The 27,496-nt window shown below is 38.7% G+C and overlaps 1 pseudogene; it reads right to left on the minus strand.

The window, feature by feature from the left end:
- Nucleotides 1-850: 850 nt before the first annotated feature.
- Nucleotides 851-27,496, minus strand: LOC136172667 (craniofacial development protein 2 pseudogene; annotated as a pseudogene).

The raw sequence follows: 27,496 nt of genomic DNA on the forward strand, positions 1-27,496 counted from the left end.
TTGACGGGAACACGTGTACCTTCTTTCTTCGGGGTATGCCCTCAGCCACCACCTTGATAGAAGGTGGGTCTGAAAGGAAGGGGCTAGGGCGGGAGCCGGGTATCTCCTCTGCTCAATGGCTCTCGACACCCTAGTGGCGATGGTGCAATACCGCCAGTTCCCGGAACCTTAAGTCCTGAGGGTTGGGTCTGGACTGGCTGTTCCCTTTAAGTGTGTGTTCCCCCTTCTCCCAGCATCAGCACCCTTGCCGGAAAGGGATGTGGTGCTGCAGCAAGAGGGCTCCGTGCAGGCTCTCTGCTTGTGGTGGGGCGGCAGGCCCGCCCCGCACAGAGGGCCGGGCTGCTTCCGGTCGGCTGCCTGAGTAAGCAACCATAATGCCGCCCCTGTCCAGCTTTAACTGAGCTTTGGGGGCAGAGCATCCTTTGTCTCTCTCAGCCTTACTCCCCTCAGCTTCTGCCACCCCCACCGGGATGCTGAGTCAAGCTACAGGGGCCTGGACAGCCTCTCACTGCGCACTGGGGTGTGGGCTGTGGTTGTATCAGTGTCGGGGATGGGGGCCATTTTCTGACGCACCGCCTGTGTAAGTGCCAGCCGTGGCTGTCTCCCTCCCACTCGGACACCGCTTTGGGACTAGGTCGCCTCTCTCTACCACAGCACGGCTTTTGCCTTGTTCGTGGCAGCCCTAACTCCAGCGTGGAGCTGAGATGTGAGGTGAGCAGGGCTGGCGTGTTCGCTGGCTCTGACTGGGTCACGCGCTGAGACAGGAGCTGGAACCCAGGCCGCTCCTCCAATGGTTTTCCATCTGCCCTCTCTGCCCCGCTCCAGGAGCAAGCCAGCATACGTGTGCTCCTCACAGGCGAAGTTCAGGCTTTCCACAGTTCTCCTGTGGGTCCCACTGGCCCTCCAAGCGGCCACAGGGGCCCCTTTCCCCTTTGTCAGAACCCAGGAGGAGGGCATTCAATGTGTAGTTCAAGCCGCCCCCTCCCCAGAGCAGGTCATCACTCGGGCACGCTCCCTTTCCCCCCTGAGTCCCCTCCAAGGGGGAGAGGTTCTGACCTGATCACACCTCTTCCCTCCCTACCTGATTCTGTCTGCTTATTTCATAAGGTCTTCATTCTATGGGAGTCCTTCAGCCAGTCCCCAGTTTTTAGTGAAAACTCTTCCACATGTACATGTATTTTTTTGATGCATTTGTGCGGGTAGGGGAGTTCCAAGTCCTGTTTTGCCATCTTGATCAGTCACTCTTTATCCTCAGTAAGAAAAGAACGCATGTCATGGGGTAGCATGCATGGCGCTATAGGTCCGTTATATTCCCTGCAGCTGCAGATCAGAGAGATGCATTCTCGTAGCCCCGGCAAGTTGTGGACCCCAGGTTTAAGGAAAAGTGGCAGTTGTGATCAGACAGCTGATTCTTACAAGGTGATTATCAAATCGATGCCTCTGATTTAATCTGAAGATAAAAACTTAAAATGAGCTAGAGCCCAGTACTGAAAGGAGTCCAAATCTCGATGTCCTGAGGACTCTGTCAGTGTTTGGATGACATCTATTTGTTAGTACCTACTGAAGCTAGATATGGCACTGAGCAATTCACATTAATTAATTCATGGTGAGGTATTATGATATTCAACTTCACAGTTTAGAAAACTGAGTAACTGGCCCATTTATCTAGAAACACACATATAACTTTTAAGGCTTTTTTTTTTTTTAACATATGAGTTTCTTCATATAAATCTCGATATTATCAGTGACTGCAATCAATAACTTTGAGATCACAATACTTCTGTGTACCTGCTGAGTCACTTCAGTTGGGTCCGACTCTGGGGCACCATGGACGGTAGCCCACCAAGCTGCTCTGTCCATGGGATTCTCTAATATTGGAATGGGTTGCCATTTCCTCCTCTAGGGATCTTCCTGAGCCAGGTATTAAATTCACGTCTCTTACTGCATTCACAAGTGCGTTCTTTACTACTAGCACCACCCATGGAAGCCCCACAATGCTTTTGGAGAAGAAAATATGGAATTTGAGAAAAAGGTCAGTCTCTTTGTGACACAGTCCTCTTCCCTGGTCTATGAGAAATTGTTTCTATTTCTTTCCATCTTGCTTTCCAGAAGTGTACTTGAGGGAGAAGAAAAACTCAACATAACGTTGAAGGAAAATAAGGTGACAAAACCAAAGACTTAAAAAGTATCTTCAGTGTAAAAGGAAATTATATGGAAAATTGTATACTGATGATGGTACCATAAGAACACGGTTTATTTTCAGCAGGAAGGCTTAGGTTAATTATAAGGAAGAGCGCTTTTTCATGTTTATTAATCAAATGAATTATGTACATACTGAATGTAAATATGTAAAATGAGAAAGAAGATACAAGCATGATATGTTATTAATACTTCCATTTCAGAAGGCTGCGTCAGAAATAACCCCTTTGTAGTACAGATTTGTAGTACTTTTCAAAGAACGTCTATGTAGTACAGTGACTTTCAAACATCTTTTTATGATTGCATATAATAATAAATACATTTTATACCATACCACAATACATATGTACATACACAAACACAAACATATAGTTCATAACAACCACAGCTAGTTTCTTATTTGTAGTACATTCTGTTTTGTCTCTTTTTGTTTTATTCTATTTGTTTTTGTCCTATCCTATTCTGTACTTTCTCATTAAAGAATTCCAGTCATGGTCAACTTAATTGATTTCACTATCTGCTAATGGCTTAAAATTTGAAAAATTGAACCAGTCTGTAGTTCAGCCTCTAAAAGACAATTGATTAAATTACAAGAATCATGACACCATTGAAGAAAGAGGGAGGAGATGAAAAAAGAGTTTTGTGATACCTTACCTATTGCATACTTATGGAGTTAACTATACAGTAGACTGATGTTGAAGCTGAAACTCCAATACTTTAACAACCTGATGCAAAGAACTGACTCATTTGAAAAGACCCTGATGCTGGGAAAGATTGAAGGTGGGAGGAGAAGGAGGTGACAGAGGATGAGATGGTTGGATGGCATCACCGACTCAATGGGCATGAGTTTGAGTAAACTCTAGGAGTTGGTAATGGACAGGCAGGCCTGGCATGCTGCAGTCCATGGAATCACAAAGAGTAGGACATGACTGAGCAACTGAACTGACTGACTGATACAGTAGGGATCTCTTTTTTAGGGCAAGAGAAATGATGACTGATTCTATATGATATAAACAATATCAGATAGAGCAGAGGTCCCCAACCTTTGTGGCCCTAGGGGCTGGTTTTGTGGAAGAAAATTTTTCCACAGTGCGGGAGAGTAGGATGATTTTCAGTAATTCAAGCACATTATGCTTGTTGTGATCTTTATTTTTACTACTTCTGCATCAGCTCTACCTCAGATCATCAGGCATTAGATACTGGAGGTTGGAGACCCCTGGTTTAGAGAGAAGTTTTCAGTGAATGATGATGTATTACTGATATTCTATTCTTTCTATCCCAGGCATCATACAGAATACTGAGAATTACATGAAGGTAGCCTCATCTTGCTTGTAAGAGCTGTTGGGTACCTGAACACTAAAAATCAGGACGACGCCTTAAAGATAAAGTAGGTCAGCTGTGGGTTAGTTTGTAAGATGACGTGAACCTAAGGCTCAAGGTTTCACAAGTGGTCCATCTTTTCTGACAGATGGACTGGGAAGCTGAACAAGTAAGCCTGGGTCACAGTGATGTAGTGGAATAACATCATTGTCATTGGAATCTAAATCTGTATCCTTTCAGGCTCAGCTGGCTGTTTGCTCAGTGGTTGTTGAGCAAATATGTGCATTAGAGTCTGCTAAATGCTGAGCATCAAAGACAAGGAAACAGTTTGACCTCCGGGAGCCACAGAGGAGACATGCCGTATGGTTGTTTACCTTGCTGTGTCTGCCCTACTTCCTCACTCAGAGGCTCTCCCTGGGTTCCCCGAGTCATCTGGCCTTTTGTCTCATGGTTGGGCTTGGCCAAAGTGAGAGAGCAGTGGGAGACTGGAAGGTGGGAAGAGAGAGGTCAGGCCTTTTCTACTTCCTCCAGATCTGGCCTATGCTTTCTGGTAATGTGAGTTTCCTCCATAACTACAGCTCTTCTAGGACAGCCCCTTTCCATTGCCAAGCTCTCCATCCTACAGTAAAGGTCTTTGCCTTCCTTGCTCTTTCGTGTCTTTGGTTGCTGGTGATGTTTCACTGTGACTAGTCTCTGTGTCCTCATTATCTGTTTCTGGCTTCATTAACCCTTCCCACATCTTTGCAAATGTATCAGTAGGTCTCTTGAGCCATTTGAGTACTAGTCTGTGTCTGCTGAGACTCTGACTATTATAAGAGAAGCCTTATATAATATAGGAGAAAAATGGAGGACTATCAGGAAAGTGGAATTCTGCACTGACATTTTTAGAAAGTTTTCTTTTTTTTTTTTTTTTTTGTATATGCAGTGATGGGGTTAGGACTGCTGAGAAAGATTATTTGAGGTAGGTCATTAATAACTGGAATAAGAGTATGTTAGATGAAACCTTAGCCGAAGTCAGCCTGACATGACATATTCATTTGGACTTTCACTTTTGTGTCTTTTCCTTTTCGAATCTTTCAGTTCAACAAAAATGTTGCCACTTTGGACATGTTTGTGAGCTCACCTCACATTTATTTACTGGCGAAAAATAATGATGTGCCTAAGAGCTTGATGTGATTTTAGGCTGAACACTAGAGTTATGCCTTTGGGGAATATTTTGTTTTTAATATAGTGTTCACTTTCTCAGAGTTCTGTGTCTTTAAGGCTCATCCAAACTTCACCGAAAAATGAGGGCGTGTGCTAATGTACGTAGGTGATAGACTTTTCTGTATGTTGTTTTAATTGTTTTGTAATTTTTTAGCTGCTCCAAGGTTTTTACCTTGATCCCATCTGACAGGTTGGCTAATTTAGCATGAAACAGTAGCAAGTAAGATAAAGCTAACTTGTGCACATCTGAGACATAGACCTGCTGAATGAAACCAACAAACATGAACCTTTTACCTTCTCCTTTAACTAGCGCTCCAGTCCACCGAGCTCATTACAGGGAAATCTGTGAGCATCCTTTACATGTTGGCAGATGACTGGTGCAGAGCACATGCTGCCAGCCCAATAGGAGATCAGGAGAAACCCAGCTCGTGCATGACCCATCACCGCTAAACAGCAGATTCCTGCCGTTACTTGCAAAGCTGCTTGATGTACATTACAGAGAACCTTTTGAACCCCACACTCATTATTTTTTTTTTTTTCTCTTTAATTCCATTTTCTGACTTCTGTGGTGAGATTGCCTTAAACTCATCATAGGTGCTCATACTCTGGGCAGCTAATGAATATGGATGCTGTTTATGATCATTTTTATAGCCATATAAAGCTATATTTGGAAGAAATACCAACTTTTAGCCTCAAAGAAATTTCAGTAAATAAAGCCACTTATATTCTGCTGAATTCAAAGGGGACTTTCAGGTTCCGAAAAAGGGGCCATGTTGTGCCCTTTGCTCCCCTTGTTCTCCTAAAAGGAAAAGGTAAAGAAAAAGTTAATATAGGATTCCTTTTTTTTTTTTTCCCTTTCGGGAGACTTAAAAATATGATAAAAATTTTAAAACATGTTTGCAGGCTAAAACAACTGTCCTTATGGTTTATGTAGTGTATTTTTATTCTTAGTCAAACATTGATTCTTTTCTGGCAAACCCTCCTGATGCTGGCATCATCTTAGTGTACAAAGAATAATGCACACTTTACAGTACACTCCAATCTGTGGTCCACACAATTGCATAGAGCCTGAAATTAAACAAGTATAGGGCTTTCCTGATAGCTCAGTTGGTAAAGAATCCGCCTGCAATGTGGGAGATCTGGATTCGATCCCTGGGTTGGGAAGATCCCCTGGAGAAGGGAAAGGCCACCCATTCTAGTATTCTGGCCTGAGGAATTCCATGGACAGTATAGTGTTCCAAATGAGAGTTCAAAGTGACAACGTGGAAAGACCACTGGGTTACCATCCTGATATCACTGGTAAATTTACTCCTTGAACTTCGGCCATTCTCTTAACCTCACTTCAAGAGATGAATTTATACAGTTTTTCAGTTTTAATATTCTGAATCTGATGTTGTCATTAGCCATGAAAAAGTGGGACTAATTTCAGTTAATAGCAAATGAACATTGTTGTTTTTCAGTTGCTCAGTCATGTCTGACTCTTCGCGACCCCATGGACTGTAGCACGCTAGGCTTCCCAGTGCTTCACTGTCTCCCAGACTTTGCTCAAACTCATATCTACTGAGTCGATGATACCGCCTAACCATCTCATCCTCTATTGCTCCCTTATCTTCCTATCATCAGTCTTTCCCAGCATCAGAGTCAACTCTTCGCATCAGGTGGCCAAAGTAGTGGAGCTTCAGCTTCAGCATCAGTCCTTCCAGTGAATATTCAGGACTGATTTTCTTTAGGATTCACTGGTTTGATATCTTTGCTGTCCTAGGGACTGTCAAGAGTATTCTCCAGCACCACAATTCAAAAACATCATTTCTTCAGCACTCAGTCTTCCTTACAGTCTAAACTTGACTACTGGCAAAACCATAGTTTGACTCTATGGGCATTTGTCAGCAAAGCGATGTCTCTGTTTTTGAATCACTGTCTGTATTTGTCATTGTCTTTCTTCCAAGGAACAAGTGTCTTTTAATTTAATGGATGCAGGCTTCAGTCATTAACTGAGCATGCTCAGTGATGAAATTTATTGATGAATCACAGAATATTATTCAAATCAGATGTCAGCCGCGTCATAGAAAAATGCTTCAAGTCAATCTATTGTTTGTAACTGTGCTGAAAGGAGGTAGTCTGAATTTGTGAAAAGTCTGAGATAGGAGGTATTTTAAAAGAATTATCATGTTACTGCTGCATCTTTCTTACAGCAACATACATTAAGTTTGAAAATATTGCCAGAGTGTTTTTCCAAACATATTAGTATTGATCTACTCTTCATTTCAATACACCCAGTTAATATGCAACATATACATTATTAAATTGTATGAAAATTAGTGAACCTTAAGTATGTGTTATTTTACACAGTTTTTCACAACACTATTTTGTGTATTCCAGTCCTCAGAATAATTATGTTCCAGATATTCATTCACAGCATTACACTTTTCTATGTAAGGCATAGTTCAGTTGCCTGTGTCTAAGACTTTATAATTCTGCTCTTTTTCTGAGCTCTCACACTTGACTGACAGGCCAAGAGTTATAAGTCATCTAATGGGTCTCAATGGAGATGAAAGGATTGTTGCTTGCTTTGGGAATGCACTGTTGTTGTCTATATGAAATACCAGTGAATCGTGTGTGGGGTTGAAGCAATTCTTGTCCAGAGTGGACTGATTTGGGCTTCATAATGATCTAATCATCTTATTTAGGAATGTATAAAATTAAAATTTATTAGGGCTGTAAATATTGTTTTATGGGTATAAAATCAATATTAACCAAGTTTTGAGTGAAGTAGAACTAGTTGCCCAAAATGAGGTGCTAATTTGTCTCTTAGAATCCATGCACTGGTAAGAAGGAATTTGAGGGATGTTTAGGAATTGAAGCGTGTCAATATAATTTGACAAAGTCTGAAGAAAGAAACATCATCCAAGATCAAGGGATCTTTTATTGTAGGGGATACAGTGAATTGACCCCTTAAAGAAGATATGAAACTAGTTAAACCATCAAAATGTAAAAGTTAAGGCAAAGTACTAATAGCTTTACTTAAGCTAAGTTAGGAATTAAGTGTCCATCAAAACCCAGATGACATATGACTGAGTTCTAGACTGTGGTATGTAAATAACATGCACCATTAACAGTCTTGATTTATAATCATCCATATGAACTCCTCCTTAGTATTTTCATTATGACTGACTGGAATAGAGAAAAACTATAGGAAAACTTTGGAAGACATATGTTGAAGATGGCAAAGCTTCCGTCAACTTGTATCTTTGGATGATGTCATTAATAAAAATTTTTCTGACAACCTATTTACTTGCCCCATATTTTTACATGAACAAAAAATAATATCCTATTGGCTGACACTATTTGTTAAGTATGTTAGCTTTACCTTGATGAAAACAAAATCTAGAAACAATATAGAATAAAAATGAAGTCATTCGTAAACTTTATAGAGTCATGAATCCTAAGAACCTTTTGAAAGTTATGAAAACTTTTTCCTTAAAGTGCTTCCATTCCATATTCATGTAGAATTTTTGCAAATAATTTCCTGAAACTTATAAAGGACATGATTGGATGTTAAAGATATTTAGGATTTCTAAAGAATCTTAAAGTTCAGCCATGGAGCAAATGATCACTAGGGGCCTTAGGGAAAAGCCGACTAGCATAGGATGTTTCAGACTATGTATCAGAGATTCTTACCATTGAGAGGTGAAGTTCTGGGGTAACCAGCTTCCATGGAATTTACTTATCAGGCAGGATGCCCAGCCACTGGTGGTAGACCTACAGGATCAGTGCCCAGATTCTGAAAGTGAAAGTTAGTCACACAGTCATGTCCAACTGTTTGCCACCCCATGGACTGTGGTCCACCAGGCTCCTCTGTCCACAAAATTCTCCAGGTAAGAATACTGGAGTGGGTTTCCATTTCCTTCTCCAGGGGATCTTCCCCACCCAGGGATAAAACCTAGGTCTCAGCATTGCAGACAGGTTCTTTGCCAACTGAGCCACTAGAGAAGCCCATGCAGATTCTGGAATTATATATATATATATTTTAAAAGTCTGTAATTTATTATCCTTACTGAGTAATTTATACTATATTACCCACTATGGATTATAGATTATGAATAGAGTTTTGTTGTTATTATTGTTAATTAGGCCTTTCACTTGCAAGGAAGAAATACTCATAAAAGTGAATGAAAGTTCTGAGAGTTGAGGAAGAAATAATCATGAAAGGGAATGAAAGTTCTGAGGGTTGACAGTAAGGATATAGATGGCCTTAATGGAGGCTGAAATCTCAGAGATGACAGCAGATCTTGTGATGTCGTGTGTTAGAAATTTGTTCTGAATTCAAGGCAGCTGAAATGCAAATTATAGTGCCTCTGTTTAGAAATAAAACTTTTTATTTTCTCTCTCTCTCTTAAGCTGTAGTACATCATGATGTCACTCCTTTATTCTCCATTTGTCTGTTTGGCTCAGTTTCATTCAAACTCTCTTCCGTCTACTAATGTAATAGTTCTGCCTATGACAAGGCAAAAGAGCATCTGGTCCATTTCATTATCTATAGTCATACACTCTGGACATTTTTTCATAATGAACCATCACATAGGTTGTTGCACTGTTTAAATTTTGATTGTAGTTGAATAGTTGGTACTGTGGTAGTACAAATATCTGAAACTTTGGAGAGAAGGCAGTAACATCATGTGAAACAGAATTTGTCCTCCAGGTTTTAAAGAAGCGCCTACAAGACTTCTGACAGTAAAAACTGTGAATGAGAAGCTTCCTAAAGATTAGAAGGTCACATGGCTGTGGCTGGCATGACATTTCTGTGTTACAGCTATGAGTGTGCCGGTAAACCCACTCTCTGGGAAAAGAAAGAGTTCTGATTTGTAGTGCTTGCCAGTTTCCATGTGCAAATACTCTCACCTTAGCCAATTTCAACTTCCTCTAGTTTTAAAACTGGCTTGAAAGTGAAAGTCGCTCAGTCGTGTCTGACTATTTCCAACTCCGTGGATTATACAGTCCATGGAATTCTCCAGGCCAGAATGCTGGAGTGGATAGCCTTTCCCTTCTCCAGGGGATCTTCCCAACCCAGGGATTGAACCCAGGTCTCCAGCATTGCAGGTGAATTCTTTACCAGCTGAGCCACAAGGGAAGCTCAAGAATACTGGAGTGGGTAGCCTATCCTGTTACCAGTGGATCTTCCTGACCCAGGAATTGAACCAGGGTCTCCTACATCGCAGGCAGATTCTTTACCAACTGAGCTATCAGAGAAGCCCCAAACTAGCTTAAAAAATCCTAAATTTTTTAACAATTGGGTCTTGTAAACCAGAAGTTTCCAGCATCAACTTGTCACCAATATAAGAACCTGTGATAAATCAGTAGACTGGTTTAAAAAAGAAAGGAAAATAAAAGAGAAAAGAGAAGAATAATTAAATACCACTTATGCCAAGATAAGACTTTCCAGGTGGCACTAGTGGTAAAGAACACGCCTGCCAGTGCAGGAAATGTAAGACACAAGTTCAATCCTTAGGTTGGGAAGATCCTCTGGAGCAGGAATTGGCAACCCACTCTAATATTCTTGCCTGGATAATCCCATGGACAGAGGAGCCTGGTAGGTTACAGTCCATGGGATTGCAAAGAGTCAGCTATGACTGAGTAATGGACGCTATGTCACTATGCCAAGATTGAAAGTCAAAATGAGTATAAGAAGTGTAGGACTCCAAATGATTAAGGATGGGATGGTAGCACCAGAAAGTCTTTCAGAAATAATTAAACTAAATTTTAGTCCTTGGCTTTGATAAATTTGAAGGGCAGACCAGTAGAAGCAAAGTAGTAGTTATTTGGACAGTCATTTCTGTTGTTATGCTTAACTCATATTAAAATGCTTAGCACTAATAGTTTTGAAGGACTAAATGGGTCTAAATATTAAGAAAGGTCTTAATTAACTGAATGGACTTGCTTAAGAAGCAGATGCTACCATTACATATACCATTGTCAAAAATACTTGCCCTTTGCCCTTGGGAATTACATTGTCTAATGCAAGATTCCTGTTAACCTTTCCAACAACACAAAGTGTTCTCCAATGAAAGGATGTTTGAGGGAGCTGTAATTAGACTTGACAGGGGTTTAATGTATTGGAGACCTAACACTGATTTGGTTTTATATTTGCATTGATGATATATGCTTATACTTGATTTCCCTAACTGAGTCTGACACCTATATTGGAATATTAGCAAACTGGAAAGGAATGGCTTACATGAAATATGACAGCATGGTTCAGGCCAGATGGAGGTTTTCTGCGTTGATGTGATATGGCACCTGAGGATCTGGTAACTGCTAGACTCAATATGACCATTAACTGGAGGGGAAACCATCTCACTCTTGAGATGAGCCCATCTGACTCATAGACTTGGCCCATGTACTTCCGTCCTCTCTTTATTCACAACAGATTTGAAGCCATGCAATATACAGAGAACTTGGTTAGTATCATCTCAAGCACACATTAACATTGGCTAACAAAAATGAGTGCAGGGGAATCATTGCTGTGAGATGAGAGTCACACTAGAGAGGACATGATGACTAAAGGGAGAAATGATGGAAGCTGGGGTGATTAAGTGCAGACGTGCAATCCCACGTTTCTGTGAATGTATTATAAATACAAAGAATAACCAGTTTTCCTCCTTTCCTGTTTGGCCATAGAAAATACAAAGTCCAGGAAGCCAGATTAATACTTTTTTCTTTTACTCTTTTTTTGCCTTTTATTTTGATTTGCTTGGTGTCTTTTTTCTTTTCATTGTTTGAACCACTCAAGTTTGGACTTCTGTAGCTTTCATTTTAGGGCATTTTAATACAGGACTCAACCACTACACTCTGTTTAAAGAAGACTTTTTATAATAGGTAAGTCTTGAGTTGGGCTTTAAAATAATTATACAAATGTATTTAACTTTTTGAGAAGTTTTCTGAGGCGGAGTTGCTGCAGAGTGTCATTGTTAGTTGAAGGAAACGTGTATAAGCAAGTGAGGGTATTTTTTTTCCTCCAGGGAAGCCCTGCCTGGAGAGCAGAGTTCCAATAGTTGTATTTTGGTAACTTGTAATCTAAATAATACTAAACTGTCCTTCTGAGATTTATTTCTGGAAGTTCCTATATCCTGACAGATACCTTCCACAAGACCATATCTTTTATAGAGTTGCTGCTTCATGACTGGCAATTATAGTCCCTCTAAGAACACCTAAGAAAAGTCTAACCTCTATAAAATTCTGAATCCTTCTCTAAATTATAGTTCAGTGCCAAAGAATGTCATAATATATGTATTCAAATCACCAGGTATACTTGTTAAAAATGTAGGTTCCTCTAGGAACCCATTCATTGATAGAGACAGGTAACTCATATTTTTAGCAAGAAGTCTATGGTTCTTAAGAATCCAACTGTATTTCCAGCCACAATTTAGAGATTAATTCTTAGATCTGAGACATCAGTACCTATAGAAGGTCTTCCTTTACATAGCTTTCATCACTATATGGGCATCCTTATTAGGTATAACAATGTGGTATTTGCTAAGGAGAAATAAAGAAGTTGCAGAATGTGTGCAGAAACCCAGGAACAGAAATACTCAACAATAGAAAATACCCATAAAAGAAATAATGAAATTGTATATATACAGAGTATACTTAATCTGAATTTTCTTCAAGGTTTACTCCCATGTTCCAAATGTGCTCATGTTGAGAATTTTTTTTGCTTCATGATACTTTTATTTAATCCTTCAAAATATCTTGTACAGTAGATCTAATGCATCTAATACAGACTAATGTTCTTGCATTAGTCTCCTTAGCAAATATCACATTGTAATACCTAGTAAGGATGCCCATATAGTGATGAAAGCTATGTAAGGAAGACTTTCTATAGGTAATGATGTCTCAGATCTAAGAATTAATCTCTAAATTGTGGCTGGAAATACAGTTGGATTCTTAAGGTATTTATATATAAAAGATCATTTTATTTTCTCATGTGATAGGTTTTAATTACATGTACACACTCACATGAACTGCCATAATTATTTTGGGGATAAAGAATGCATCCTCTGAAGCAGGACTCAAGGCCTTTGCATTTTCATTTTTCCCTTGGACCTCACATAGAGTAACAGACTTTTTTTTAACCAAATGGAAGATGGGAAACTTTTGTGCATCTGATGTTTCAAATTCATAGGTTTCAGAACTATTATTGAGACTGGATTCTGGGCATTCCCTGCTAGCAAGGGAAGTAGAGCAGTTATTATGTGTCCAACAGCCTGGAACATACTGCTTTGTATAAAGTGTTTATCATCCAGAATATAAAGGATTTGGGCAAAGTTACTCCCTGAGGGAACACAAGCAATTCATTAAAAAGATTCATTTTTTGTACTATTGAAGGTCTTCAGTGGAAGATTCACAGTAGAAAGAATAATTTAAGATGAGGCAGACCCGAGCTACAATTCTTGATGCCTTTTATTTGATATGTGAAATTTGGCCATTTACTGAACTCTTCTTGATTTCTGATTCCTCAAATATATAATAAGAATAGACAGAATTACATAGGTGATTGAAAACAAACTAAAGTATATGCCAGGGGAGAAAGTAATTCATAGATAAATATCTTTTGATGTGATATATGACATTGACTGATTTTTAATTTGAAATGAACTTGTATTCCTAGGATAAACCTTTTAGATCATAATGCACTATTCTGTTTATATATTGCTAGATTTTACTTGCTGTTATTTTGTTAAGAATTTTGCATCTATGTTTATGAAGGTTATCAGTTTGTAGTTTTCATATGTTGTCTTTGCCTGGCTTGGTTATCAGTGTAATATTGGCCTCATAACATAAATATGACAAGTTAGTTTCTGTAGAAGCTTTGTCAGGATTGGCAGAGTTTCTTCTTTAAGTAATAGACTTCACCAGTGAAACTCGCTGAACCTTTATTTTGGGTGGAGAAGATTTTAAATAGCCAATGCTATTTATTTAATTGATAGAGTAAGATTCAGCTTTATATTTTTCTTGAGTTAATATTTGTAATTTTGTATTGAAAAAAGCTTATTTTCCCATGAAGTAAAACTTTTTTTTTTTTTTTTTTTTGGCATGAAGTGTTTATAATATTCCCTTTCTTTTTAACATCTGGAGTCTCTATATTGATATCCTCTTTTTCATTCCTAATATTGGTAATGTGTATTTCATTCATTTCTTCTTCTTCTAGCTAAAGCTTTTTAGCTAGATAAATATTTATTCTAGCTAAAGATTCCTCAGTTTTAGTGATCTTCTGAAAGATTTAGCTTCTACTTTAAATAACTTCTTTTTTCTTTAATCCTTTTTTTCCCCATACTTCAAATTAGACAATTTCTTCTGGCATATCTTCAAGTTCACATTTTTTTTTTTTTTTGTCACCTGAATGCTGCTATTAAATTTATCTAGTGATTTTTTACCTTTTGTTATTGTATTTTTTAGCTTTAGAATTCCTACTTGGCTCTTTTTAAATTTTCTCTTGAGATCCCTGTTTGCTCCTTATTATTAGCTCATTACCTTTAATTCCTTGGACATTTTAAGAAAAAATTTGGAACATATTTATAGTGACTATTTTGAAATATTTGTTTTAGCTAGCATATGTGGCTCTTTTTTTTCTGATTATGAATCACATTTATTAATTTATCCACACATCTAGTAATTTGTGGTTGAAAGTTGGAGATTGGATGATACGTTGTGGTGACTCTTAATTCTGTCTTATTTTTCTGAGAGTTGCTGTTTTTATGTTTGTTTTGTTGTTGTTCAGTCACTCAGTCGTATCCAACTGTTGTGACCCCATGATTACAGTGACCAGGCTTCCCTGTCCTTCACTATCTCTTGGAGTTTGCTCAAACTCATGTCCATTGAGTCAATGACGACATCCAACCATCTCATTCTCTGTCATCCCCTTCTCCTCCAACCTACTGTCTTTCCCAGCATCAGGGTCTTTTCCAATGTGTCAGCTCTTCCCATCTGATGTCCAAATTATTGGAGCTTCAGCTTCAACATTGGTCCTTTCAATGAATGCTTGTTTTCAGTAGTCAGTTAACTTTCCTGGTCTCCAGATTCAAAATCCTTTACCTCTGTGATGGGTTTACACTGTGGTCTTTGCTCACTTTTCTTTTGCTTTTGCCCATAGAGGTCTACTCTGTGTCTGTGTAGTTCGGCAGTCAGCCAGTGATTTAGACAGAGACTATTCTCAGACACCAAGAACCAATACATCTTTTATCCTGTGCCCTTATGAGCTGTGGAGTGAGGAATACATTTAAGACGCAGCAAATTTTCACACTTCTCCAAGGCTTGCATACATAGTTTAGAAGTCACCCAGGGAGATGTGTAAAACTTATCTCAGCTTTCCTATGATTATCTTGATCCCACACACCTCTTTGGTTTCTAGTTGCTGTGCTTTAGCCTTAGACCAAATTTCTACCTCTGGGCAAGTAAGGCTCTAGCTTTCATCCTCTGAGTTGGACGTGGGAACAATCTTGCTTGGAAAGACCATAAATTCACCTTTCTTAATCAATGAAATAGTCATTTTTCATGAATAAACACCTCTCCACTTGTGGCCTGCCTTTGGTCATTTTTAGTTCTTGAAGTGATTATTTTGAATAATTTCAATCCGTTTTATACTTGTTTTCTGCCTAAGGGAATGAGCTGATTCTTTCATGATTCCATTGCTGGAAGGAGAGTTCTGATTTTGCTCTTTAATGTTACACCATTTTAAAAGTAGCTAGTTAGTGCTGGGCATATGTGTGCTTGGCTGTTCAGTCACATCCAACTCTTTGTGACCCCATCAGCTGCAGCCTCCCAGGTAACAGGGATTTAATTAATGTTAACTCCTTTAATTTTAACATGAAGCACTGCATATGGCTATATGGTTAAAAAAGACAACTTTCACATAAGGAACAAAGGTATAACACTTCTAGTTTGGAGATAAGTAATGGAATGCTGCCACCAAAAAAGCCTTAGATTTTTGAATAAGGAGATTGAAAACAACTGATCAAATATCCTCAAAATGTTTACTAAAGTGGGTATTGCCGAAAGTTATTTGTTGAGACATCAGAGACAAAAATTCTAGTGAAATTTTCTGTTATTTAATAGTCCTGCTCTTTGGTCAACTCTATATAATTTATGAAGTGGAACTTAGTTAACCTCTTTTGAATATGATGCCTTATTCCTGAGAATGAAGTTGTGCTGAATTTTAAGGCATTGTCACTTGTGTACCCAAGCTTTAAAAAGATTTTGTTTATGAAGATTCTGAGTCTCTGAAACATTTTCTATTCAGTATTACAAAATACCTATTATTCAGTAAAACAAAAAGTAAATTAAAACCGAGGGGTCCTTAGGAACAAATTACTTACACAATGGGCATTAAGATACTTAAGACAGAAATTTCGACCAAATAAATATATGAATTAACAAAAGTCATTAAAGATTAAAAAAGAAGATGAACAATAAAACAACAGAATGGCTCATGTTACTGCCTTAAGTGGCCACTGAGGCAAATTCTATTTATAAAATTAAGTAACATGCACAGTGTAAGAGGATCATCCTTCAGAATAATCTGTTCTTACCATCTTCTTACTAGTAGAGAGAAAAATTAATATGCAAGATGACTTCTATAATGGTTAAATTTTAGAATAATGCAAATGCTGGCTAAAAAGTCATGTAGGGTGATCAAACCTTGCAACTTTACCATTTATTTTTCAGTTGGACATTAATGTTGATGATAAGACTATTAACCATTAAAAAATTATTTTTATGTATTTGGTCATGTCAATGACTAGTTCAATTTATTAAAAAAATTCTGAAATGAAGTAGAAAGTGCCTGAAGAGAGACAGAGAAAGAAAAGAGAAAGAGAATGATCAATGGACATAGAAAGATACAAAGGAATATGAAAATAGTATTTAAATTCATTTTTACCTGGGAAAAATTGTAATAAAAAATTCAGCATAAAGTAAAAACAATCTACTCTTAAGAAAATTCTTTTAAAAGGTTATACTTTCCAATCTGTTATTTATTCTTTTGCAACATTTTATTTTTGTATTAGCTCAAACAGATAAGGTAAGTTCAAGTGCAGAATGTATTATGAAAAAAACGTAATGTATGACTTTGACTCATTTATCTGACAATAATGTTATAATTAATAAAATCCCTATCACTTTTCATAGTTCTAATTAATTTGCTTCTGAGATTGCTTTCTCAGTAGTGTTCCTACCACATCTTTTTTTAGCATAATTTTGTGCATTTGCTGTCTGTCCTTATAATGATCTTTAATTAGTGCTTCCAGGGTCACAAAGTTATTGATGAAAATTTTTATAAATCTGTGAAACTTGAGTTTATTGTTTCAGTTTTTCATCTTTCTTTGTTTTTCTAAGGCCAAAGCCAATGATTTCTTCTAACATTATAAATACGTTGCTCCAGCTGTTCCTAAATCTGGAAATTTGAGAAAGACAATTCATCTAATTCATCTACGGGTATTAATAAAAATAAGATCAATTTGGTTAAACTTTTTGCTTGTTCCAAAAAGAAACAAAAATTCTGAAAACAAAAAAATCAATTTATATTGTCATTTAGCATATTTGCTCAGGGCTTAATTTTCTTCTTTTTTTTTTTTTATTTATTTTTATTAGTTGGAGGCTAATTACTTTACAATATTGTAGTGGTTTTTGCCATACATTGACATGAATCAGCCATGGATTTACAGGTGTTCCCCATCCCGATCCCTGCTCCCACCTCCCTCCCCATCCCATCCCTCTGGGTCTTCTTAGTGCACCAGCCCTGAGCACTTGTCTCATGCATCCAACCTGGGCTTGTGGTCTGTTTCACCCTTGATAGTATACTTGTTTCAATGCTATTCTCTAAGAACATCCCACCCTCGCCTTCTCCCACAGAGTCCCAAAGTCTGTTCTGTATATCTGTGTCTCTTTTTCTGTTTTGCATATTGGGTTATCGTTACCATCTTTTTAAATTCCATATATATGCATTAGTATACTGTATTGGTCTTTATCTTTCTGGCTTACTTCACTGTGTATAATGGGCTCCAGTTTCATCCATCTCATTAGAACTGATTCAAATGAATTCTTTTTAATGGCTGAGTAATATTCCATGGTGTATATGTACCATAGCTTCCTTATCCATTCATCTGCTGATGGGCATCTAGGTTGCTTCCATGTCCTGGCAGTTATAAACAGTGCTGCGATGAACATTGGGTTGCAGGTGTCTCTTTCAGATCTAGTGTCCTTGGTGTGTATGCCCAGGAGCCGTATTGCTAGGTCATATGGCAGTTCTCTTTCCAGTTTTTTAAGGAATCTCCACACTGTTCTCCATAGTGGCTGTACTAGTTTGCATTCCCACCTACAGTGTAAGAGGGTTCCCTTTTCTCCACACCCTCCCCAGCATTTATTTCTTGTAGACTTTTGTGTAGCAGCCATTCTAACTGGCGTGTAATGGTACCTCATTGTGGTTTTGATTTGCATTTCTCTGATAATGAATGATGTTAAGCATCTTTTCATGTGTTTGTTAGCCATCTGTATGTCTTCTTTGGAGAAATGTCTGTTTAGATCTTTGGTCCATTTTTTGATTGGGTCATTTATTTTTCTGGAATTGAGCTGCTTGTATACTTTTGAGATTAATCCTTTGTCTGTTGCTTCATTTGCTGTTATTTTCTCCCATTCTGAGGGCTGCCTTTTCACCTTGCTTATAGTTTCCTTTGTTGTGCAAAAGCTTGTAAGTTTAATTAGGTTCCAATTAAGTTTAATTAGGTCCCAAAGACCTATATATAGAAAACTATAAAACACTGATGAAAGAAATCAAAGAGGACACAAACAGATGGAGAAATATACCATGTTCATGGATTGGAAGAATCAATATTGTGAAAATGGCTATACTACCCAAAGCAATCTATAGATTCAATGCAATCCCTATCAAACTACCAATGGTATTTTTCACAGAACTAAAACAAATAATTTCACAATTTGTATGGAAATACAAAAAACCTTGAACAGCCAAAGCAATCTTGAGAAAGAAGAATGGAACTGAAGGAATCAACCTGCCTGACTTCAGGCTCTACTACAAAGCCACAGTCATCAAGACAGTATGGTACTGGCACAAAGACAGAAATATAGATCAATGGAACAAAATAGAAAGCCCAAAGATAAGTCCACGTACCTCAGGGCTTAATTTTCAAAACAAGACATAGAAGTAGTTTTAGGAAAGCATAATTCTTGATCAACATATTAAACATGAAGATTTATTTTGAATATGGATGTACTTTTCTTACAAGCAGCATATGATAAAGCCCAAGTAACTTTAGGAATCAGCAAACTAAAATGAACTGGAATGGGTGAATTTAACTGAGATGACCAGTATACCTACTACTGTGGACAAGAATCCCTTAGAAGAAATGGCCATCATAGTCAACAAAAGGGTCCAAAATGCAGTACTTGGATGCAATCTCAAAAATGACAGAATGATCTCTGTTGATTTCCAAGGCAAACCATTCAATATCATGGTAATCCAAGCCTATACCCCAACCAGTAACACTGAAGAAGCTGAAGTTGAACCGTTCTATGAAGGCCTACAGACCTTCTAGAACTAACACCTCAAAAAGATGTCTTTTTCATTATAGGGGAGAGGAATGCAAAAGCAGGAAGTCAAGTAACACCTGAAGTAGCCGGCAAATGTGGCCTTGGGAGTACAGAATGAAGCAGGGCAACGGCTAATGGAGTTTTGCCAAGAGAATGCACTGGTCATAGCATACACCCTCTTCCAACAATACCAGAGATGACTCTACAGATGGACTTCAGCAGATGGTCAATACTGAAATCAGATTGACTATATTCTTTGTAATCAAAAATGAAGAAGCTGTATACAGTCAGCAAAAACAAGACCAGGAGCTGACTGTGGCTCAGATCATGAACTCCTTATTGCCAAATTCAGACTTAAATTGAAGAAAGTAGGGAAAACCACTAGACCATTCAGGTATGACCTAAATCAAATCCCTTATGACTATACAGTGGAAGTGAGAAATAGATTTAAGGGACTAGATCTGATAGAGTGCCTGATGAACTGTGGACAGAGGTTTGTGACACTGTACAGAAGACAGGGATCAAGACCATCCTCAAAGACAAGAAATGTAAAAAAGCAAAATGGTTGTCTGAAGAGGCCATACAAATAGCTGTGAAAAGAAGAGAAGTGAAAAGCAAAGGAGAAAAGGAAAGATAAACCCATCTGAATGCAGAGTTCCAAAGAACAGCAAGGAGAGATAACAAAGCCTTCCTCAGTGATCAGAGAAAAGAAATAGAGGGAAACAATAGAATGGGAAAGACTAGAGATACCTTCAAGAAAATTAGAGATATCAAGGGAACATTTCATGCAAAGATGGGTTCAGTAAAGGACAGAAATGGTATGGACCTAACAGAAGCAGAAGATATTAAGAGGTAGAAAGAATACACAGAAGAACTGTACAAAAAGATCTTCATGACCCTAGATAATTACAATTGTGTGATCACTCACTTAGAGCCAGACATCCTGGAATGTGAAGTCAAGTGGGCCTTAGGAAGCATTACTACAAACAAAGCTAGTGGATGTGATGGAATTCCAGCTGAGGTATTTCAAATCCTAAAAGATGATACTGTGAAAGTGCTACACTTAAAATACCAGCCAACTTGGAAGACTCAGCAGTGCCCACAGAACTGGAAAAGGTCAGTTTTCATTCCAATCCCTAAGAAAGGCAATCCCAAAGAATGCTCAAACTATTGCACAATTGCACGCATCTCACACGCTAGTAAAGTAATGCTCAAAATTCTCCAAGCCAGGCTTCAACAGTATGTGAACTGTGAACTTCCAGATGTTCAAGCTGGATTTAGAAAAGGCGGAAGGACCAGAAATAAAATTGCCAGCATCTACTGGATCATTGAAAAAGCATGAGAGTTGCATAAAAACATGTATTTCTGCTTTATTGAGTATGCCAAAGCCTTTGGCTGTGTGAATCAAACTCTGGGAAATTCTGAAAGAGATGGGAATACCAGACCACCTGACCTGCCTCTTGAGAAATCTGTATGCAGGTCAGGAAGCAACAGTTAGAACTGGACATGGAGCAGCACACTGGTTCCAAATGAGAAAAGGAGTATGTCAAGGCTGTGTATTGTCACCCTGCTTGTTTAACTTATATGCAGAGTACATCATGAGAAATGCTGGGCTGGAGGAAGCACAAGTTGGAATCAAGGTTGCCAGGAGAAATATTAATAACCTCAGATATGCAGATAACACCACCCTTATGGCAGAAAGTGAAGAGAAACTAAAGAACATCTTGATGAAAGTGAAAGAGGAGAGTGAAAAAGTTGTCTTAAAGCTCAACATTCCAAAAACTAAGATCATGACATCCGGTCCCATCACTTGATGGCAAATAGATGGGGAAACAGTGGAAGCAGTGTCAGACTTTATTTTTTTGGGCTCCAAAATCACTGCCGATGGTGACTGCAGCCATGAAATTAAAAGACACTTATTCCTTGGAAGGAAAGTTATGACCCACTTAGAAAGCATATTAAAAAAAGAGATATTACTTTGCCAACAAAGGTCCATCTAGTCAAGGCTATGGTTTTTCCAGTGGTCATGTATGGATGTGAGAGTTGGAGACTCTAAAGACAGCTGAGCACTGAAGAAATGATGCTTTTGAACTGTGATGTTGGAGAAGACTCTTGAGAGTCCCTTGGACTGCAAGGAGATCCAACCAGTCCATCCTAAAGGAGATCAGTCCTGAGTGTTCATTGGAAGGACTGATGTTTAAGTTGAAAGTCGAATACATTGGCCACCTGATGCGAAGAGCTGACTCATTTGAAAAGACCTTGATGCTGGGAAAGATTGAAGGTGAGAGGAGAAGGGGATGACAGATAGTTGGATGGCATCACTGAGTCAATGGATATGAGTTTGCATAAACTCTAGGAGTTGGTGATGGACAGGGAGGTTTGGCGTGCTGCAGTCCATGGGATCACAAAGAGTTGGACACGACTGCATGACTTAAGCGAATTGAACAAAGATTTAAAGATGAAAATTAAGACATTTCATTTCTGAGTTTTTCTGCATTTTCTGTAGTGTAACCAGGATTTAGCATCCTGAAAATAGAACATCATTCTTCAAGTTTTCTTATACATTGAATGATTCATTGTTCCTTTTTGAATCTGGCACTTTAGTGACATGATTGGTAGACAGACATGCATTCGAAGTGTAAGGCTATAGTTGAAAATAAGTAAATGAGATATAAATGTGCTTTAGAAACCAACTCACTCTCTAGGGACTTCTCCACAGATCTTAAAATGTATAATTTTCCTCCTATGTACACATAAAGGAACATCTTCAAATCTAATATCACATCTATGTCTAAAAATGTGCCATTTGTGGAGTAAAGATATTTTAATTAGATGTGTTATTGCTTATATATTTACTTTGTCTCTTCCCTCACCACATTCTAAGTGGAATTAAATTACACTACCTAATGTTGCACATTTAAATATATATAGCTTTAAAGCATTTAAAATGTACCACAAGAGTTTTTAAATTTCTGGCTATCCACCTGGTCATTAACATGTAAATCACTGCCTTAATTAGAATAGAATATAATGAAACATTTTTCTATACACTTTTAGAAGTTTTTTTTGGTGGGGGGGAGGGGGAAGGATAATAAAATCATCAACTACTTTTGTGTTTCAGTTTTGGTGGCTTTAGAAACTGCCACCTTGCCGCACCCCAACCCTTTCTCTGTCTGTCTCTGTTTCTGTCTGTCTGTCTGTCTCTCACACACACACCCTTTCTTTTTCTCTCTCTGTCTGTCTCTGTTTCCGTCTCTCTATCTCTCTCTCTCTCACACACACAGAGACCCTTTCTCTCTTAATCCTCTGACAGCTAAAAAAGAGAACTGAGAGGTAGGATCAGCTGTTCTCCATGCTTATCCTGTAAAAGCTAACACAAGCTATTGATGACTTTGTCTATCGTATATAAAACTGGGTTGAATAGAGCAATATATTATTTATTGCTTGATAGAAGAATAATGACCTAACACAAAAGGGAGGTTTCTTGTAGCAAATCCCCCAGTTTAGACCCAGCTGTCATTCAGTAGTTAAACTGCTTTTAATTCCTAATTGTTAAAGTGTTAGTTGTCATTCCCTCTTCCAGGAGATCTTCCCAACCGACCCAAGGCTTGAACCCGCGTCTCCTGCACTGTAGGCAGATTGTTTTCCACTGAGCCATGAGAGCTTCATTCCTAGTTTTAACACAAATTCAGCCCAAGGAATTTCCTCTGCAGTCTTGCTCCTTAGACATTGAAGCTAGCTCTCCTGGGCTGGTTTTGGTACATTTCTATCCAAGCTCAATCTGACTTGGCTATACTCACCTAGGGACAAAAGGCCCTCAAGCTACAGGAATCATTTCATTTCTTCCTCATGTCTAGTTGTAGTTAATAATGATCAAGCACTTAATGTGCCAGACACGGAGCTAAGAACTACACTAGTTTACTTCATTTAATCCTTGTCACTGCCCCATGAGGTGTCTGTGTTTACTACTGATGAGGAAATGGGATACTTGTTAGAAAGTCATCTAAGTGGTATATGTCAGAGTCAAGATTCAGATTTAGATTAAAATGAATCCCAAACCTGTGCTGTTAACTACCACTCATTACTCCCTCCATCATGACCATAGTATCAGAAAATAAAGTTCCTCCATTCTAAATAAAAATGAAGACAATTTAATGTATTCTACTCATGACTTTTCAGAATGTCTCACTCCAGTGATAGATTCTCCCACATACAGACCGATGTAATCCATTTCATCAGCACATTTCTGTCTGTCATTTGGTGAATCATCTACCTCCTCTTCCTTACAACTTTCTTCACTTCAAAGCCCCAACTTTTTGTTCAGAAACTCTCCACAATGTAGCTAACTCCAGATTCTACCCCCTGCAGATCATCCATTTTCTCAAGGCTGCCTAGTCTGACATGGCCTTTCTTTGCTTCTTATCCTTGGGCTGTTTTATACCTGGAGACTAAAGATCAAAGTTATGGACTGTTCCTTGATCTTCCTCTGTAGGGTTTCTGTTTCAGCCTGAGTAAGGTTATTGGTGAAAGAAAAATGATCAGTTACTTAAAGACATTTAAGGCAACTGATGAAAAGAAAGGGGTAATTGAAATATTATAGTACTAAATTTAATGGGTAATTATGCATCACTGATTTTAATACCAGAAAGGTGACAAAAGATCATGTAACCTTAGCACCTTGTTTTATAAATGATGAATCTGAAGTCCAGAGGGAGAAATAAAGTTATATAAGATTTCTGGGCTAGTTAACACTAGTTAGTGGCAAATCTGAAGCAAACTTCCAAAATACAAATATCCTTTCAGTAATCACACACTGAATTCTTATTTCCATTGATTTGGTAATATTTATGTATCTAGCTACCCAATCTGTAACTAAAATTCAGGCCATGTTTATCAAAGATATGCTGAATGCAAGGTAATGTACTAGAGCTTGTAAGGGACAGATATAAGTATGACAAGATGTTTATTCTTAATGACTTCACAACTGAATCTAATCAAAAGCAGACACATATAAGTAACCTTATTGAAAATCCTGCTATATTAATTCACGTGTGGGTCAATAAATGAATTCACTGATATGAAAAGAAAATAAAGTACATACTTTGCATAGCACAACTTTTTTGACTAAGTAATTGCTCATCTAGTTTGTAAAGTCTAAAGAGAGGGAAAACTGGATAGGAAGTCCCCAGTAGAGGACTTCAGAAGTGTTGCTGGTCTCAGAGCTCATTTGGAAAAGAGTATGATTCTAGGTTGACCATCATGGACTTGAGACCAGTTTGAATCCAAGGGGTGGGTGGCAATAGGCAAAGTTGAGGTCATCGGTTCAGTTCAGTTCAGTTGCTCAGTCATGTCTGACTCTTTGCAACCCCATGAATCGCAGCACGCCAGGTCTCCCTGTCCATCACCAACTCCAGGAGTTTAATCAAACTCATGCCCATCGAGTTGGTGATGCCATCCAGCCATCTCATCCTCTGTCGTCCCCTTCTCCTCCTGCCCCCAATCCTTCCCAGCATCAGGGTCTTTTCCAATGAGTCAACTCTTCGCATGAGGTGGCCAAAGTACTGGAGTTTCAGCTTCAGCATCAGTCCTTCCAGTGAACACCCAGGACTGATCTCCTTTAGGATGGGCTGGTTGGATCTCCTTGCAGTCCAAGAGACTCTCAAGAGTCTTCTCCAACACCACAGTTCAAAAGCATCCATTTTTCAGCACTCAGCTTTCCTCACAGTCCAACTCTCACATCCATACATGACCACTGGAAAAACCATAGCCTTGACCAGATGGACCTTTGTTGGCAAAGTAATGTCTCTGCTTTTTAATATGCTATCTAGGTTGATCATAACTTTCCTTCCAAGGAGTAATCGTCTTTTAATTTCATGACTGCAGTCATCATCTACAGTGATTCTGGAGCCCCCAAAATGAAATCTGACACTGTTTCTACTGTCTCGCCATCTATTTCCCATGAGGTAATGGGACCAGATGCCATGATCTTAGTTTTCTGAATGTTAACCTTTAGGCCAACTTTTTCACTCACCTCTTTCACTTTTATCAAGAGGCTTTTTAGTTCCTCTTCACTCTGCCATAAGGATGGTGTCATCTGCATATCTGAGGTTATTGATATTTCTCCTGGCAATCTTGATTCCAGCTTGTGCTTCTTCCAGCCCAATGTTTCTCATGATGTACTCTGCATATAAGTTAAACAAGCAGGGTGACAATATACAGCCTTGATGTACTCCTTTTCCTATTTGGAACCAGTCTGTGGTTCCATGTCCAGCTCTAACTGTTGTTTCCTGACCTGCATACAGGTTTCTCAAGAGGCAGGTCAGGTGGTCTGGTATGCACATCTCTTTTAGAATTTTTCACAGTTTATTTTGATCCACACAGCCGAAGGCTTTGGCATAGTCAATAAAGCAGAAATAGATGTTTTTCTGGAACTCTCTTGCTTTTTTGATGATCCAGCGGATATTGGCAATTTGATGTCTGGTTCCTCTGCCTTTTCTAAAACCAGCTTGAACATCTGGAAGTTCTCAGTTCACGTATTGCTGCAGCCTGACGGGAGAATTTTGAGCATTACTTTACTAGCATCTGAGATGAGTGCAATTGTGCGGTAGTTTGAGCATTCTTTGGGATTGCCTTTCTTAGGGATTGGAATGAAAACTGACCTTTCCCAGTCCTGTGGCCACTGCTGAATTTTCCAAATTTGCTGGCATATTGAGTGCAGCACTTTCACAGCATCATCTTTCAACTGGAATTCCATCACCATCACTAGCTTTGTTCGTAGTGATGCTTTCTAAGGCCCACTTGACTTCACAGTCCAGGGTGTCTGGCTCTAGGTGAGTGATCACACCATTGTGATTATCTAGGTCATGAAGATCTTTTTTGTACATTTCTTCTGTGTATTCTTGCCACCTCTTTTTAATATCTTCTGCTTCTGTTAGGTCCATACCATTTCTGTCCTTTATTGAACCCATTTTTGCATGAAATGTTCCCTTTATATCTCTAATGTTCTTGAAGAGATCTCTAGTCTTTCCCATTTTGTTGTTTTCCTCTGTTTCTTTGCATTGATCGCTGAGGAAGGCTTTCTCATCTTTCCTGGCTATTCTTTAGAACTGTGCAGTCAAATGGGAATATCTTTCCTTTTCTCCTTTGCTTTTTGCTTCTCTTCGTTTCACAGCTATTTGTAAGGCTTCCTCAGACAACCATTTTGCCTTTTTGCATAACTTTTCCATGGGGATGGTCTTGATTCCTGTCTCCTATACAATGTCACGAACCTCCGTCCATAGTTCAGCAGACTCTCTATCAGATCTGGTCCCTTAAATCTATTTCTTTTCCACTGCATAGTCATAAGGGATTTGATTACGTCGTGTCTGAATGGTCTAGTGGTTTTCCATACTTTCTTCAGTTTAAGTCTGAATTTGGCAATAAGGAGTTCATGATCTGAGCCACACTCAGCTCCTGGTCTTGTTTTTGCTGACTGTATAGAGCTTCTCCATCTTTGGCTGCACAGAATATAATCAATGTGATTTCAGTGTTGACCATCTGGTGATGTCCAAGTGTAGAGTCTTCTCTTGTTTTGTTGGAAGAGGGTGTTTTTTATGACCAGTGCGTCCTCTTGGCAAAACTCTATTAGCCTTTGCCCTGTTTCATTCCATACTCCAAGACCAAATTTCCCTGTTACTCCAGGTGTTTCTTGACTTCCTACTTTTGCATTCCAGTCCCCTATAATGAAAAGAACATCTTTTTTGGGTGTTAGTTCTAAAAGGTCTTGTAGGTTTTCATAGAATGGTTCATCCTCAGGTTTTTCAGTGTTACTGGTTGGGGCATAGGCTTGGATTACCGTGATCTTGAATGGTTTGCCTTGGAGACGAACAGGTATCATTCTGTCGTTTTTGAGATTGCATCCAATTACTGCATTTCGGACTCTTTTGTTGACCATGACGGCTACTCCGTTTCTTCTAAGGGATTCCTGCCCACAGTAGTAGATATAATGGTCATCTGAGTTAAATTTACCCATTCCAGTCCATTTTAGATCACTGATTCCTAGAATGTCGACATTCACTCTTGTCATCTCCTGTTTGACCACTTCCAATTTGCCTTGATTCATGGACCTAGCATTCCACGTTCCTATGCAGTATTGCTCTTTACAGCATCGGACCTTGCCTTTATCACCAGTCCC

Source organism: Muntiacus reevesi, chromosome 7, assembly GCF_963930625.1.
Source record: "Muntiacus reevesi chromosome 7, mMunRee1.1, whole genome shotgun sequence".
Classification (NCBI taxonomy): Eukaryota; Metazoa; Chordata; class Mammalia; order Artiodactyla; family Cervidae; genus Muntiacus; species Muntiacus reevesi.